The sequence below is a fragment of the Ovis canadensis genome, chromosome 4, assembly GCF_042477335.2.
Source record: "Ovis canadensis isolate MfBH-ARS-UI-01 breed Bighorn chromosome 4, ARS-UI_OviCan_v2, whole genome shotgun sequence".
NCBI classification, from domain to species: Eukaryota; Metazoa; Chordata; class Mammalia; order Artiodactyla; family Bovidae; genus Ovis; species Ovis canadensis.
The window spans coordinates 18236511-18251417 of NC_091248.1; positions in this window are offsets into that span (position 1 = coordinate 18236511).

The following is a 14907-nucleotide window of genomic DNA, read 5'->3' on the forward strand; positions in this document are numbered from 1 at the left end:
ACACCATGGACTGCAGTACACCAGGCTTCCCTGTCCATCACCAACACACAGAGCTTCCTCATATCCACTGAGACAGTGATGTTATCCAAACATCTCATCCTCTCTTGTGTCCTTTTCCTGCCACTTTCAATCTTTCCCAGAATTGGGGTCTTTTGCAGTGAGTTGCAATGAGGTAACCAAGGTATTAGAGCTTCAGCTTCAGCATCAGTCCTTCTAATGAATATTCACGACTGATATCCTCTAGGATGGACTGGTTTGATCTCTTTGCAATCCAAGAGACGCCCAAGAGTCTTCTCCAACACAACAGTTCAAAGGCACCAATTCTTCAGCACTCAGCTTTCTTTATAGTTTAATTCTCACATACATACATAACTGCTGGAAAAGCCTTAGCTTTGACTAGACAGACCTTTGTTGGCATGGTAATGTCTCTGCTTTTTAATATACTGTTTATGTTGGTCATAGTTTTTCTTCCATGGAGCAAGCATCTTTTAATTTATGGCTGCAATCACCATCTGCAGTTATTTTGGAGCCCCTCAAAATAAAGTCTCTCACTGTTTCCCTTATTCCCCCATCTATTTCCCATGAAGTGATAGGAGCAGATGCCATTTTCTTCATGTTTTGAAGGTTGAGTTGTAAGCCAGCTTTTTCATTCTCCTTTGTCACTTTCATCAAGAGGCTTTTTAGAGGGGGGCGGTCCTAAGATGGCGGAGGAATAGGACGTGAAGACCACTTTCTCCCTCACAAATTCCTCAAAAGAACATTTCAACACTGAGCAAACTCCACAAAACAACTTCTGTACGCTGGCAGAGGACATCAGGCAACCAGAAAAGCAGACCATTGTCTTCAAAAACAGATAGGAAAAAATTTTAAAAAGATGAAAAAGGAGACAAAGGAGGTGGGGAGGGAGCTCCGCCTGGGAAGGAAAGCCCATCCTGGGAAGGGAATTTTATGAAGAGAGGTTTCCAAACACCAGGAAACACTCTCCCTGCCGAGCCCGTGCCGCGCCTTGGAAACACAGGAAGGGGAAAATAAAGAAATAATTAAAATCAAAAGAGTACAAGCCCACCAGTAACTCCCCCAGCGGAAAAGCAGCACAGACGCCTGCATCCGCCATTGGGAAGTGGGGGCAGGGCAGGGAAGCGTGGGAGGCACGGGCTGCAGTGCTTTGTAAGAATTGTGCAGGAACGCCCCACGTGCAACCAGAATGATCTAACTTGGGCTAGCAATCCAGACTGTGGGATAGCTACCACGTGAAAAGCTTGAACATAAGATACCGCCAGGACTGAGCACAGAACAAAGGACGGAATGGAAAAAGCCGGCTGCAGACCATCCCCCGCCGGGGACAGGCAGCCAGAGCCATAAGGGCTGGAAGGGGGCAATTGCAGACCCGGAGAGACTTCACTTACCAAACTGCAAACAGGCTTCTGTGCTAAGACTTCTGGGGATGCTGGACAGTCATCATCTGCCTCATAAGGGGCGCCAGAGGTCCACCCAGAAAACTGAGCAGCAGAGGCAGAAAAGGCGACAAGTCACAGCGATCACGCTCGCCAAACTCCTGAGCTACTCGGACCCAGGAAGTGCACAAAACGCATTCCCAACTGAATCTGTGCCTCTGAGGGCTACCTGAGCTCTGAACCTGAGCGGCTTAGACCGGGGAAGTGCACGCAGCCTAGGGCCGGCCTCAGACGGTTCCCGGCTGAGCATCGAAGAGCCGGAGTGGTTTGTATGCCGCGAGAAGGGACAGGTCCAGCAGGGCTGAGACACTGTGTGCACACGACAGCGCTATTTGTTTGCAGCATCCCCCCTCCCCACAGCGCGACTGAACTAGTGAGCCTAAAAAACAAGCATAAAGAAGAAGTTAAACAGAGGGAACCTCCTTGGAAGTGACCCCACAATGCCCAGAACATCAGAGAAGGGCCAGTTATTTTTACTATTTTTAAAATCATTAATTTTTTTCTTTTTTTTCTTTTTTCTGACTTTTTATTTATTTTTTAATTAATTAATTAATTTATTTATTTATTTTTAAATTTTAAAATCTTTAATTCTTACATGCGTTCCCAAACATGAACCCCCCTCCCACCTCCCTCCCCACAACATCTCTCTGGATCATCCCCATGCACCAGCCCCAAGCATGCTGCACCCTGTGTCAGACATAGACTGGCGATTCAATTCTTACATGATAGTATACATGTTAGAATGCCATTCTCCCAAATCATCCCACCCTCTCCCTCTCCCTCTGAGTCCAAAAGTCCGTTATACACATCTGTGTCTTTTTTCCTGTCTTGCATACAGGGTTGTCATTGCCATCTTCCTAAATTCCATATATATGTGTTAGTATACTGTATTGGTGTTTTTCTTTCTGGCTTACTTCACTCTGTATAATTGGCTCCAGTTTCATCCATCTCATCAGAACTGATTCAAATGAACTCTTCTTAATGGCTGAGTAATACTCCATTGTGTATATGTACCACGGCTTTCTTATCCATTCATCTGCTGATGGACATCTAGGTTGTTCCCATGTCCTGGCTATTATAAACAGTGCTGCGATGAACATTGGGGTACATGTGTCTCTTTCAATTCTGGTTTCCTCAGTGTGTATGCCCAGCAGTGGGAGTGCTGGGTCATAAGGTAGTTCTATTTGCAATTTCTTAAGGAATCTCCACACTGTTCTCCATAGTGGCTGAGCTAGTTTGCATTCCCACCAACAGTGTAGGAGGGTTCCCTTTTCTCCACACCCTCTCCAGCATTTATTGCTTGCAGATTTTTGGATCGCAGCCATTCTGACTGGTGTGAAGTGGTACCTCATTGTGGTTTTGATTTGCATTTCTCTAATAATGAGTGATGTTGAGCATCTTTTCATGTGTTTGTTAGCCATCCGTATGTCTTCTTTGGAGAAATGTCTATTTAGTTCTTTGGCCCATTTTTTGATTGGGTCGTTTATTTTTCTGGGATTGAGCTGCATAAGTTGCTTGTATATTTTTGAGATTAGTTGTTTGTCAGTTGCTTCATTTGCTATTATTTTCTCCCATTCAGAAGGCTGTCTTTTCACCTTGCTTATATTTTCCTTTGTTGTGCAAAAGCTTTTAATTTCAATTAGATCCCATTTGTTTATTTTTGCTTTTATTTCCAGAATTCTGGGAGGTGGATCATAGAGGATCCTGCTGTGATTTATGTCTGAGAGTGTTTTGCCTATGTTCTCCTCTAGGAGTTTTATAGTTTCTGATCTTACATTTAGATCTTTAATCCATTTTGAGTTTATTTTTGTGTGTGGTGTTAGAAAGTGATCTAGTTTCATTCTTTTACAAGTGGTTGACCAGTTTTCCCAGCACCACTTGCTAAAGAGATTGTCTTTACTCCATTGTATATTCTTGCCTCCTTTGTCAAAGGTAAGGTGTCCATATGTGTGTGGATTTATCTCTGGGCTTTCTATTTTGTTCCATTGATCTATATGTCTGTCTTTGTGCCAGTACCATACTGTCTTGATGACTGTGGCTTTGTAGTAGAGCCTGAAGTCAGGCAAGTTGATTCCTCCAGTTCCATTCTTCTTTGTCAAGATTGCTTTGGCTATTCGAGGTTTTTTGTATTTCCATACAAATCTTGAAATTATTTGTTCTAGTTCTGTGAAAAATGTGGCTGGTAGCTTGATAGGGATTGTATTGAATTTGTAAATTGCTTTGGGTAGTATACTCATTTTCACTATATTGATTCTTCCAATCCATGAACATGGTATATTTCTCCATCTAAATGTGTCCTCTTTGATTTCTTTCATCAGTGTTTTATAGTTTTCTATATATAGGTCTTTAGTTTCTTTAGGTAGATATATTCCTAAGTATTTTATTCTTTTCGTTGCAATGGTGAATGGAATTGTTTCCTTAATTTCTTTTTCTACTTTCTCATTATTCGTGTATAGGAATCCAAGGGATTTCTCTGTGTTGATTTCATATCCTGCAACTTTACTATATTCATTGATGAGCTCTAGTAATTTTCTGGTGGAGTCTTTAGGGTTTTCCATGTAGAGGATCATGTCATCTGCAAACAGTGAGAGTTTTACTTCTTCTTTTCCAATTTGGATTCCTTTTATTTCTTTTTCTGCTCTGATTGCTGTGGCCAAAACTTCCAAAACTATGTTGAATAGTAGCGGTGAAAGTGGACACTCTTGTCTTGTTCCTGACTTTAGGGGAAATGCTTTCAATTTTTCACCATTGAGGATAATGTTTGCTGTGTGTTTGTCATAGATAGCTTTTATTATGTTGAGGTATGTCCCTTCTATTCCTGCTTTCTGGAGAGTTTTTATCATAAATGGATGTTGAATTTTGTCAAAGGCCTTCTCTTCATCTATTGGGATAATCATATGGTTTTTATTTTTCAATTTGTTAATGTGGTGAATTACATTGATTGATTTGCAGATATTGAAGAATCCTTGCATCCCTGGGATAAAGCCCACTTGGTCATGGTGTATGATCTTTTTAATGTGTTGTTGGATTCTGATTGCTAGAATTTTGTTGAGGATTTTTGCATCTATGTTCATCAGTGATATTGGCCTGTAGTTTTCTTTTTTTGTGACATCTTTGTCAGGTTTTTGTATTAGGGTGATGGTGGCCTCATAGAATGAGTTTGGAAGTTTCCCTTCCTCTGCACTTTTCTGGAAGAGTTTGAGGAGGATAGACGTTAGCTCTTCTCTAAATTTTTGGTAGAATTCAGCTGTGAAGCCATCTGGACCTGGGCTTCTGTTTGCTGGAAGATTTCTGATTACAGTTTCAATTTCCGTGCTTGTGATGGGTCTGTTAAGATTTTCTATTTCTTCCTGGTTCAGTTTTGGAAAATTGTACTCTTCTAAGAATTTGTCCATTTCTTCCACGTTGTCCATTTTACTGGCATACAACTGCTGATAGTAGTCTCATGATCCTTTGTATTTCTGTGTTGTCTGTTGTGATCTCTCCATGTTCATTTCTAATTTTATTGATTTGATTTTTCTCTCTTTGCTTCTTGATGAGTCTGGCTAATGGTTTGTCAATTTTATTTATCCTTTCAAAGAACCAGCTTTTGGCTTTGTTGATTTTTGCTATGGTCTCTTTTGTTTCTTTTGCATTTATTTCTGCCCTAATTTTTAAGATTTCTTTCCTCCTACTAACTCTGGGGTTCTCCAATTCTTCCTTTTCCAGTTGCTTTAGGTGTAGAGATAGGTTATTTATTTGACTTTTTTCTTGTTTCTTGAGGTATGCCTGTATTGCTATGAACTTTCCTCTTAGCACTGCTTTTATAGTGTCCCACAGGTTTTGGGTTGTTGTGTTTTCATTTTCATTAGTTTCTATGCATATTTTGATTTCTTCTTTGATTTCTTCTGTGATTTGTTGGTTATTCAGAAGTGTGTTGTTCAACCTCCATATGTTCGAATTTTTAATAGTTTTTCTCCTGTAATTGAGATCTAATCTTAATGCATTATGGTCAGAAAAGATGCTTGGAGTGATTTCGATTTTTTTGAATTTATCAAGTTTAGATTTATGGCCCAGGATGTGATCTATCCTGGAGAAGGTTCCATGAGCACTTGAAAAAAAGGTGAAATTCATTGTTTTGGGGTGAAATGTCCTATAGATATCAATTAGGTCTAACTGATCTAATGTATCATTTAAAGTTTGCATTTCTTTGTTAATTTTCTGTTTAGTTGATCTGTCCATAGGTGTGAGTGGGGTATTAAAATCTCCCACTATTACTGTGTTATTGTTGATTTCCCCTTCCATACTTGTTAGCATTTGTCTTACATATTGCGGTGCTCCTATATTGGGTGCATATATATTTATAATTGTTATATCTTCTTCTTGGATTGATCCTTTGATCATTATGTAGTGGCCTTCTTTGTCTCTTTTCACAGCCTTTGTTTTAAAGTCTATTTTATCGGATATGAGTATTGCCACTCCTGCTTTCTTTTGGTCTCTATTTGCGTGGTATATCTTTTTCCAGCCCTTCACTTTCAGTCTGTGTGTGTCCCTTGTTTTGAGGTGGGTCTCTTGTAAGCAGCATATAGAGGGGTCTTGTTTTTGTATCCATTCGGCCAGTCTTTGTCTTTTGGTTGGGGCGTTCGACCCATTTACGTTTAAGGTAATTATTGATAAGTATGATCCCGTTACCATTTACTTTATTGTTTTGGGTTCGGGTTTATACACCCTTTTCGTGTCTCCTGTCTAGAGAATATCCTTTAGAATTTGTTGGAGAGCTGGTTTGGTGGTGCTGAATTCTCTCAGCTTTTGCTTGTCTGTAAAGCTTTTGATTTCTCCTTCGTATTTGAATGAGATCCTTGCTGGGTACAGTAATCTGGGCTGTAAGTTATTGTCTTTCATCACTTTAAGTATGTCTTGCCATTCCCTCCTGGCCTGAAGAGTTTCTATTGAAAGATCAGCTGTTATCCTGATGGGAATCCCCTTGTGTGTTATTTGCTGTTTTTCCCTTGCTGCTTTTACTATTTGTTCTTTGTGTTTGATCTTTGTTAATTTGATTAATATGTGTCTTGGGGTGTTTCGCCTTGGGTTTATCCTATTTGGAACTCTCCGTGTTTCTTGGACTTGGGTGATTATTTCCTTCCCCATTTTGGGGAAGTTTTCAACTATTATCTCCTTAAGGATTTTCTCATGATCTTTCTTTTTGTCTTCTTCTTCTGGGACTCCTATAATTCGAATGTTGGAGCATTTCATATCGTCCTGGAGGTCTCTGAGATTGTCCTCATTTATTTTAATTCGTTTTTCTTGTTTCCTCTCTGATTCATTTATTTCTACCATTCTATCTTCTATTTCACTAATCCTATCTTCTGCCTCCGTTATTCTGCTATTTGTTGCCTCCAGAGTGTTTCTGATCTCATTTATTGCGTTATTCATTATATATCGACTCTTTTTTATTTCTTCTAGGTCCTTGTTAAATCTTTCTTGCATCTTCTCAATCCTTGTCTCTAGGCTATTTATCTGTGATTCCATTTTGATTTCAAGATTTTTGATCATTTTCACTATCAATATTCGGAATTTTTTCTCAGGTAAATTCCCTACCTCTTCCTCTTTTGTTTGGTTTGGTGGGCAACCCTCCTGTTCCTTTATCTGCTGAGTATTCCTCTGTTTCTTCATCTGATTATATTGCTGTGTTTGGGGTGACCTTTTTATATTCTGGTAATTTGTGAAGTTCTCTTTATTATGGAGTTTCCTCACTTTGGGTGGGGTTGTATCAGTGGCTTGTCTAGGTTTCCTGGTTAGGGAGGCTTGTGTTGGAGTTCTGGTGGGTGGAGCTGGGTTTCTTCTCTCTGGAGTGCAGTGGAGTGACCAGTAATGTGTTATGAGACGTCAAGGGTTTTGGAATAACTTTGAGCTGCCTGTATATTGAAGTTCAGGAGTGCGTTCTTGTGTTGCTGGAGAATTTGTGTGGTATGTCTTGTTCTGGAACTTGTTGGTCCTTAGGTGGAGCTTGGTTTTGTGTAGGTATGGAGGCATTTGATAAGCTCATATTGCTTAATGTTCCCTGAATTCAGGAGTTCTCTGATGTTTTCAGGCTTTAGATTTAAGCCTCCTGCTTCTGGTTTTCAGTTTTATTTTTACAGTAGCCTCTAGACTTCTCCATCTATACAGCACCGATGATACAACATCTAGGTTAAAGATGAAAAGTTTCTCCACATTGAAGGACACCCAGAGATATTCACTGAGTTACAAGGAGAAGAGAAGAGGGAGGTGGTAGTTAGAGGTGACTGGAATGAGATGCGGTGAGATCAAAAGAGGAGAGAGCAAGCTAGCCAGTAGTCACTTCCTTATGTGGGCTCCATAGTCTGGACCGCTCAGAGGTATTTACGGAGTTATACAGAGAAGAGGAGAGGGAGGAAGTAGACAAAGGTGACCAGGAGGATAAGAGAGAGGAACGAGAAGGAGAGAGACAAATCCTGCCAGTAACTAGTTCCTTAGGTATTCTGCACCGTCTGGAACACACAGAGATTCACAGAGTTGGATAGAGAAGAGATGGGGGAGAAAAGAGACAGAGGCCACCTGGTGGAGGAAAAGGAGAGTCCAGAGGAGGAGAGAGTGGTCAAGCCAGTAATCTGGCTCTCAGGTAAACTTGGGTAGTGAAGTTTGAGTTTTTAAATGTACAAAATTGACAACAAAAACCTAAGAGCAAAGATTAAAAATCTAGAGAAGAGGTTGGATTTTCAAAAATACAATATTAAAGAAAAGAAGCAGAAGGAAAAAGCAAAAAGAAAAAAAAAAGCCACAAGAATTATTAAAAAAACAAAAAACAAAAAAACACCAATAACCACCCAAAGACTATATATGGTGTTTGCCTTAAAAAAAAGTCTCTTTTTTTAGAATATTAATAATAGGTTATAGAAATAAAAATTAGAGGAGAAATAGAAGACTTAACTATTTAAAAAAAAAGTCAGGAGAGGGGGGAGGGAAAGATGGCGGAGGAATAGGACGAGAAGACCACTCTCTCCCTCACAAATTCCTCAAAAGAACATTTCAACGCCGAGCAAACTCCACAAAACAACTTCTGTAGGCTGGCAGAGGACATCAGGCAACCAGAAAAGCAGACCATTGTCTTCAAAAACAGATTTTTAATCTTTGCTCTTAAGAGGCTATTGTAAAAATAAAACTGAAAACCAGAAGCAGGAGGCTTAAATCTAAAGCCTGAAAACATTAGAGAACTCTTGAATTCAGGGAACATTAAGCAATAGGAGCTCATTAAATGCCTTCATACCTACACTGAAACCAAGCTCCACCCAAGGGCCAACAAGTTCCAAAACAAGGCATACCACACATATTCTCTAGCAACACAGGAACACTCCCCTGAGCTTCAATATATACAGGCAGCTCAAAATTATCCCAAAACCTTTGATGTCTCATAACCCATTACGGATCACTCCACTGCACTCCAGAGAGAAGAAACCCAGCTCCACCCACCAAAACTCCAACACAAGCCTCCCTAACCAGGAAACCTTGACAAGCCACTGATAGAACCCCACCCAAAGTGAGGAAACTCCATAATAAAGAGAACTCCACAAATTACCAGAATATAAAAAGACCACCCCAAACGCAGCAATATAACCAAGATGAAGAGACAGAGGAATACTCAGCAGGTAAAGGAACAGGAGAGTTGCCCACCAAACCAAACAAAAGAGGAAGAAGTAGGGAATCTACCTGAGAAGGAATTCTGAATATTGATAGTGAAAATGATCCAAAATCTTGAAATCAAAATGGAATCACAGATAAAATAGCCTAGAGACAAGGATTGAGAAGATGCAAGGAAGGTTTAACAAGGACCTAGAAGAAATAAAAAAGAGTCAAAATATATTGAATAACGCAATAAATGAGATCAGAAACACTCTGGAGGCAACAAATAGCAGAATAACGGAGGCAGAAGATAGGATTAGTGAAATAGAAGATAGAATGGTAGAAATAAATGAATCAGAGAGGAAACAAGAAAAACGAATTAAAATAAATGAGGACAATCTCAGAGACCTCCAGGACGATATGAAATGCTCCAACATTCGAATTATAGGAGTCCCAGAAGAAGAAGACAAAAAGAAAGATCATGAGAAAATCCTTAAGGAGATAATAGTTGAAAACTTCCCCAAAATGGGGAAGGAAATAATCACCCAAGTCCAAGAAACACGGAGAGTTCCAAATAGGATAAACCCAAGGCGAAACACCCCAAGACACATATTAATCAAATTAACAAAGATCAAACACAAAGAACAAATAGTAAAAGCAGCAAGGGAAAAACAGCAAATAACACACAAGGGGATTCCCATCAGGATAACAGCTGATCTTTCAATAGAAACTCTTCAGGCCAGGAGGGAATGGCAAGACATACTTAAAGTGATGAAAGACAATAACTTACAGCCCAGATTACTGTACCCAGCAAGGATCTCATTCAAATACGAAGGAGAAATCAAAAGCTTTACAGACAAGCAAAAGCTGAGAGAATTCAGCACCACCAAACCAGCTCTCCAACAAATTCTAAAGGATATTCTCTAGACAGGAGACACGAAAAGGGTGTATAAACCCGAACCCAAAACAATAAAGTAAATGGTAACGGGATCATACTTATCAATAATTACCTTAAACGTAAATGGGTCGAACGCCCCAACCAAAAGACAAAGACTGGCCGAATGGATACAAAAACAAGACCCCTCTATATGCTGCTTACAAGAGACCCACCTCAAAACAAGGGACACACACAGACTGAAAGTGAAGGGCTGGAAAAAGATATACCACGCAAATAGAGACCAAAAGAAAGCAGGAGTGGCAATACTCATATCCGATAAAATAGACTTTAAAACAAAGGCTGTGAAAAGAGACAAAGAAGGCCACTACATAATGATCAAAGGATCAATCCAAGAAGAAGATATAACAATTATAAATATATATGCACCCAATATAGGAGCACCGCAATATGTAAGACAAATGCTAACAAGTATGGAAGGGGAAATCAACAATAACACAGTAATAGTGGGAGATTTTAATACCCCACTCACACCTATGGACAGATCAACTAAACAGAAAATTAACAAAGAAATGCAAACTTTAAATGATACATTAGATCAGTTAGACCTAATTGATATCTATAGGACATTTCACCCCAAAACAATGAATTTCACCTTTTTTTCAAGTGCTCATGGAACCTTCTCCAGGATAGATCACATCCTGGGCCATAAATCTAAACTTGATAAATTCAAAAAAATCGAAATCACTCCAAGCATCTTTTCTGACCATAATGCATTAAGATTAGATCTCAATTACAGGAGAAAAACTATTAAAAATTCGAACATATGGAGGTTGAACAACACACTTCTGAATAACCAACAAATCACAGAAGAAATCAAAGAAGAAATCAAAATATGCATAGAAACTAATGAAAATGAAAACACAACAACCCAAAACCTGTGGGACACTATAAAAGCAGTGCTAAGAGGAAAGTTCATAGCAATACAGGCATACCTCAAGAAACAAGAAAAAAGTCAAATAAATAACCTAACTCTACACCTAAAGCAACTAGAAAAGGAAGAGTTGGAGAACCCCAGAGTTAGTAGGAGGAAAGAAATCTTAAAAATTAGGGCAGAAATAAATGCAAAAGAAACAAAAGAGACCATAGCAAAAATCAACAAAGCCAAAAGCTGGTTCTTTGAAAGGATAAATAAAATTGACAAACCATTAGCCAGACTCATCAAGAAGCAAAGAGAGAAAAATCAAATCAATAAAATTAGAAATGAACATGGAGAGATCACAACAGACAACACAGAAATACAAAGGATCATGAGACTACTATCAGCAGTTGTATGCCAGTAAAATGGACAACGTGGAAGAAATGGACAAATTCTTAGAAGAGTACAATTTTCCAAAACTGAACCAGGAAGAAATAGAAAATCTTAACAGACCCATCACAAGCACGGAAATTGAAACTGTAATCAGAAATCTTCCAGCAAACAGAAGCCCAGGTCCAGATGGCTTCACAGCTGAATTCTACCAAAAATTTAGAGAAGAGCTAACGTCTATCCTCCTCAAACTCTTCCAGAAAAGTGCAGAGGAAGGGAAACTTCCAAACTCATTCTATGAGGCCACCATCACCCTAATACAAAAACCTGACAAAGATGTCACAAAAAAAGAAAACTACAGGCCAATATCACTGATGAACATAGATGCAAAAATCCTCAACAAAATTCTAGCAATCAGAATCCAACAACACATTAAAAAGATCATACACCATGACCAAGTGGGCTTTATCCCAGGGATGCAAGGATTCTTCAATATCTGCAAATCAATCAATGTAATTCACCACATTAACAAATTGAAAAATAAAAACCATATGATTATCTCAATAGATGCAGAGAAGGCCTTTGACAAAATTCAACATCCATTTTTGATAGAAACTCTCCAGAAAGCAGGAATAGAAGGGACATACCTCAACATAATAAAAGCTATCTATGACAAACACACAGCAAACATTATCCTCAATGGTGAAAAATTGAAAGCATTTCCCCTAAAGTCAGGAACAAGACAAGAGTGTCCACTTTCACCGCTACTATTCAACATAGTTTTGGAAGTTTTGGCCACAGCAATCAGAGCAGAAAAAGAAATAAAAGGAATCCAAATTGGAAAAGAAGAATTAAAACTCTCACTGTTTGTAGATGACATGATCCTCTACATGGAAAACCCTAAAGACTCCACCAGAAAATTACTAGAGCTCATCAATGAATATAGTAAAGTTGCAGGATATAAAATCAACACACAGAAATCCCTTGCATTCCTATACACGAATAATGAGAAAGTAGAAAAAGAAATTAAGGAAACAATTCCATTCACCATTGCAACGAAAAGAATAAAATACTTAGGAATATATCTACCTAAAGAAACTAAAGGACTATACATAGAAAACTATAAAACATTGGTGAAAGAAATCAAAGAGGACACATTTAGATGGAGAAATATACCATGTTCATGGATTGGAAGAATCAATATAGTGAAAATGAGTATACTACCCAAAGCAATTTACAAATTCAATGCAATCCCTATTAAGCTACCAGCCATATTTTTCACAGAACTAGAACAAATAATTTCAAGATTTGTATGGAAATACAAAAAACCTCGAATAGCCAAAGCAATCTTGGAAATAAGAATGGAACTGGAGGAATCAACTTGCCTGACTTCAGGCTCTACTACAAAGCCACAGTCATCAAGACAGTATGGTACTGGCACAAAGACAGACATATAGATCAATGGAACAAAATAGAAAGCCCAGAGATAAATCCACACACATATGGACACCTTATCTTTGACAAAGGAGGCAAGAATATACAATGGAGTAAAGACAATCTCTTTAACAAGTGGTGCTCGGAAAACTGGTCAACCACTTGTAAAAGAATGAAGCTAGAACACTTTCTAACACCATACACAAAAATAAACTCAAAATGGATTAAAGATCTAAATGTAAGACCAGGAACTATAAAACTCCTAGAGGAGAATATAGGCAAAACAGTCTCCGACATAAATCACAGCAGGATCCTCTATGATCCACCTCCCAGAATACTGGAAATAAAAGCAAAAATAAACAAATGGGATCTAATTAAAATTAAAAGCTTTTGCACAACAAAGGAAAATATAAGCAAAGTGAAAAGACAGCCTTCTGAATGGGAGAAAATAATAACAAATGAAGCAACTGACAAACAACTAATCTCAAAAATATACAAGCAACTTATGCAGCTCAATCCCAGAAAAATAAACGACCCAATCAAAAAATGGGCCAAAGCACTAAATAGACATTTCTCCAAAGATGACATACGGATGGCTAACAAACACATGAAAAGATGCTCAACATCACTCATTATTAGAGAAATGCAAATCAAAACCACAATGAGGTACCACTTCACACCAGTCAGAATGGCTGCGATCCAAAAATCTGCAAGCAATAAATGCTGGAGAGGGTGTGGAGAAAAGGGAACCCTCCTACACTGTTGGTGGGTATGCAAACTAGTACAGCCACCTTGGACAACAGTGTGGAGATTCCTTAAGAAATTGCAAATAGAACTACCTTATGACCCAGCAATCCCACTGCTGGGCATACACACCGAGGAGACCAGAACTGAAAGAGACACATGTACCCCAATGTTCATCGCAGCACTGTTTATAATAGCCAGGACATGGGAACAACCTAGATGTCCATCAGCAGATGAATGGATAAGAAAGCCGTGGTACATATACACAATGGAGTATTACTCAGCTGTTAAAAAGAATACATTTGAATCAGTTCTGATGAGATGGATGAAACTGGAGCCAATTATACAGAGTGAAGTAAGCCAGAAAGAAAAACACCAATACAGTATACTAACACATATATATGGAATTTAGAAAGATGGCAATGACGACCCTGTATGCAAGACAGGAAAAAAGACAAAGCTGTGTATAACGGACTTTTGGACTCAGAGGGACAGGGTGGGATGATTTGGGAGAATGGCATTGTAACATGTATACTATCATGTAAGAATCGAATCGCCAGTCTATGTCTGACGCAGGATACAGCATGCTTGGGGCTGGTGCTCGGTGATGACCCAGAGACATATTATGGGGAGGGAGGTGGGAGGGGGGTTCATGTTTTGGAATGCATGTACACCCGTGGTGGATTCATGTCAATGTATGGCAAAACCAATACAGTATTGTAAAGTAAAATAAAGTTAAAAAAAAAAAGGACGCTCTTTAGTTTCTCTTTGTTTTCTGCCATAAGAGTGTTGTAATCTGCATATCTAAAGTTATTGATATTTCTCCTGGCAATCTTGATTCCAAATTTTATTTCATCCAGTCTAGCATTTCTCATGATGTACTCTGCATATAAGTTAAATAAGCAGGATGACAATATAGAGCCTTGGCATACTCCTTTCCTTATTTTGAACCAGCCTGCTGTTCCATATTCAGTTCTAACTGTTGCTTCTTGACCTGCATGTAAATTTCTCAGGAGGCAGATCAGGTTGTCTGATATTCCCATCTTTTGAAGAATTTTCCACAGTTTGTTGTGATCCACACAGTCAAAGACTTTGGCATAGTAAATTAAACAAATTAGATGCTTTTCTGGAACTCTCTTGCTTTTTCAATGACCCAGCAGATGTTGGCAATTTGATCTCTGGTTCCTCTGCCTTTTCTAAATCCAACTTGAACATCTTAAAGTCCTCATTCATGTACTGTTGAGGCCTAGCTTGAAGAATTTTGAACATTACCTTGTTAGTGGTTGAAATGAGTACAATTGTGCAGTAGTTTGAGCATTCTTTGGCATTGCCTTTCTTTGGGATTGGAATGAAAACTGACCTTTTCCAGTCCTGTGGAAATGTTGAGTTTTTTAAATTTGCTGGCATATTGAGTGCAGCACTTTCACAGCATCATCTTTTAGGATTTGAAATAA